The following is a 3853-nucleotide window of genomic DNA, read 5'->3' on the forward strand; positions in this document are numbered from 1 at the left end:
TGAGCGTGCCAGCATGCAAACATAAACGTGTGAATTTCATTACGATTTTACATGTACTGTATTTACTCGTGTATAAGTATAATTCATGTATATTATAAGTCTCACCCCCAATATTTTCCATTGAAAAGTTGGTACAAACATTGGTACATTAACAAGATTTCTTAGCCTCGTCTATAACTTATAAGTCGCACCCCCTAATTTTTTTTATTCAAGTTGTGTACAAAAAGCGCGGTTCATACACAAGTAAATACGGTATATATACTGTAAGTGTAATACGTACACACGCACGCACGCATGCATGCAAACGGGCGCCCAGACACATGCCTAGGTATGTGCGAGCCTATATGCACGCAGGGAATACTGGCAAAAATATCACGAGTGTATAATATATTTATATATCTATTTATATAATATAGATCTCTATATTATACACTCTTGATAATATGATATGCACTGAACCAAAAGAGGACATTAACGGCTCATAGATTGCACAAGTAAATTTTGAACAAGTAAAAATTGCTTCTTGTTGCCCGACAGGACAACCAGATCTGAAAATAAGCGTCGAGGCCTGAAGAGAACTTCTCCGGTTGTTAGCAGGCGCGTTGCCACGACTATCACTGCAATCTAACGTTTTCTAATGGCCCTACTATCTGTACTGTACATGTACGTTCTCGATATTACATTATGCTGTGCTTTTGGTTTCGTTATAAGCGGCGTGGTGAACCTGCTATCTGATAAAGTATGGTCGTTTCGTCTACCTAGAAATAAGAAAGCCCACCATATTGCAAGTTTCCCAGATCGTGATGATTCGATTACGTGCACGCATGTTATACGCAGAGGTACTGTACCCGTCGTCTTAGCGAGCCTGCTGTACGGCAAGAGCAGCTCTCGCCAAGTTTCACAACACGAGGTAACGCACACCTGATACTCTCACACTCTATCACCAAGTCATAATAATACGCGCACTAGAATGTCCTAAAAACGAGCGTCTGCAAACTCCATCACCACCTCATACTGTGGTTTGTTACTTCTTTTTTTTAATTAGATCCATAAAGGCCACCTTATATTATAATTATATTCGAAAGGCCTTGAATATTAGCATATATATGTATGGACTGGCACTGTCTACAGCCTTGTGCTACAGTCACACAACGTACGATGTCACTTCAAATTACAATAATTGTTTTACCTTCATATCTTATACAGGCTGCTCAGGAGCCTACACATGCCCACAAGAAAGCTGGAATACTGTCAATATAAAGCACGCAATTAGTACGAATGAGCAGTAAGCCAGTAACTAATCTATGATACACAGGTTACAGCCCGATATCTCTAGACCGAAGGCCCGATAGACCGAAGGTTTATTCGAATACGCAGTGGCTACACGTCCGGAATCGGTCGCCTAGCCTCCAGGCTACGCATCCGGACATCCACTGATGCCGTATTCAAACGTGAATAGGCCGCACATCCACCGATGCCACTATAAACCATATATATATGCCCTAACCTTAACCCTAACCCTAACTCTAATCCTAACTCTAACCCTTTGCAACATTCGGTCTATCGGACCTTCGGTCTATAGGGCTGCCCCCGATTCACATGGTCATGTTGAAGGTGAAACGCGTGCATGTCTACAGCTTCAGTTCAGCTCCACAAGCAGGAACAGGTAGAGAAGCCCTGAAGGAGTTTACTGATAATAATCCATCCACAAAATGCAATACAATAAGACTGTACTCTCGCTACTTACTATAGTATACCCTACGTGGATATCTGCAATTTAGAAATTATTCAAGTTGATAACTTTTAAGTGAAGCACAAACTATGTAAGAACGATAATAATAAATGTTGGTAGATGCACAATTATGCACAATGTTCAAATGCGTTGATGTATAATTTATGCAATAACTGTAGCCTAGATAGGAAGGGTTTCGTGCGGAGTAAAGTAACACAATCACGTTACTGAAATGAATTTACACAAATTTCGAGACATAACAGCTTTTGCATTGTGCTATCCATCTCACCCAACTTATTACAAGTAGTATTATTGACTGCGGCTGAGCTGATGCGTGTACGCCAACAGTGGGTTACAGAGGCTGTGGCTGAGGCAAAACACTGAGTCGGCAAGTCTGCAGCCAGGATCGCTGCAGGAAGGATGCTGCAGCCACAGCAAGAAAACAGTGTGCATGTTTCTTAAAATAGCTGCCCAGTAAAATGATCAGGATATTTTAAGGTAGTTGACGAAGAAAATAGGTATCGCATTCCTAGAAACGGAACGACTCACTACTATTAAATGTTGAGGAAAAAGACCACCTATTTGATAATTTGCTACATGTATGCGAACTTATGCCACATATGTATGTACATCAGGAGTAGATAAAGGGAAGTTCCCTTTATCTACTCCTGATGTACATGTATGTGTAATATTATTACAAATGCACATTGTGCACACATACATACATCCCATGTGGATAAACCTTGTGTCACTCTAGCGGTAGTAATATAATGATCATAACAATTAGTAGTATACTTAACCAAGCTTACTGAACTAGGTTAATATTACGCATCCATGTTTAAAATTGTATTTTTGCACATTATACAAACTTGTAGCATGACAATTTTAACGTCTGTTATAATTCATGTTATAAACCTAACAAAACCTATCAACGCCTCTGACCACAAACACAGTGTCTAATATATCAATGCTAAGAGGAATTTCTTTTTGCTACACTTGGTCATATGGAACATATGGCCGAAATATGGAACTCTATATATATAAATGATAGTACATTTCAAGGGCAAACGGATAATCAGTTCATGCTTATTTACATTATGATCAGTGCAATGCTTGTATGCTTGCTTGTATGCCCGCTACAAAATAGCACATGTATGTAAACAGCGGTGCTATTATTAGCTAATTTCATATATAGCGGAAGTTTTATGTGCATTTCTCGGTGTCCTTACTAGTAAATACAGGCCTTGAACTTGACCTGCAAATTTGCTGTTCAAACCCGGAGGAGGCTCTTTGATCTGCATGTCTTTGCCTATAATTTTACTAATCAAAATTGGCAACTTGCTAAACACTACGCGTCACATCTAAAGCCAGGCTTAGGTCGGGCTTGCGACGCGACGCGATTGCCTTGCGACTGATTTTCCGCGACTGATTGCAAGTCGCAGCACCCCTGCACCCCTGCACCCCTGCAAAGTTCGACCTAAGCACCCCTGCGACTGCCAGTGACGGGTCTGCGACGCTCAGCGACTGGAAAATTGTAAGTCGCAGCGAGTCGCACATGTTCTACTTTTGCGACGCGACGTGACTAGTTCCACCGGTCGCAAGCATTGTTTTTCATGGTTACTACTCGACATAAGCTGCCTTGCGATCACTGCGATAAGATTCGTATGCATAATAAACAATGCATGTGAATAAAACAATCAGTGCATACAGTCATGAACACAACATGCACACAGCAACAAGTTATGTAAACTCATAAATTTAGTTGCGCGATCTATAGGCGATCGTCGCTTCGACCTAAGCGCCTTCTGCGACTGCCTGTGACCAGTCGCAGGCAGTTGCTGTCAGTCGTGTCGCCATCGACCTAAGCACTCAGTCGCAGTGAGTTGCAACCCGACCTAAGGCCGGCTTAATACAATGCACTACTTTTCACACCTTGGATTTCAATTGCTATATATACAGGCTTTCAGATTTGAAAAGTACAGGAGGACTACTAATGACTCCCCTAGGACACCATATAGGGGGTCTTTTCACGCTCCATAATCATACCCTTAAGAGGCATGATGGAGAGCTCCACTAAAAAATCACACCCTTAAGAGGCATGATGGAGAGCTCCACTAAAAA

The 3853-nt window shown here is 41.4% G+C and overlaps 1 protein-coding gene across 1 annotated transcript in view; it reads right to left on the minus strand.

The window, feature by feature from the left end:
- The window catches only part of LOC106808768 (zinc finger CCHC domain-containing protein 2-like), a 24130-nt gene that overhangs the window by 19256 nt on the left and 1021 nt on the right, over nucleotides 1–3853 (minus strand). The window lies entirely within an intron of this gene.

Source organism: Priapulus caudatus, unplaced genomic scaffold (assembly GCF_000485595.1).
Source record: "Priapulus caudatus unplaced genomic scaffold, Priapulus_caudatus-5.0.1 Scaffold0, whole genome shotgun sequence".
Taxonomy (NCBI): Eukaryota; Metazoa; Priapulida; class Priapulimorpha; order Priapulimorphida; family Priapulidae; genus Priapulus; species Priapulus caudatus.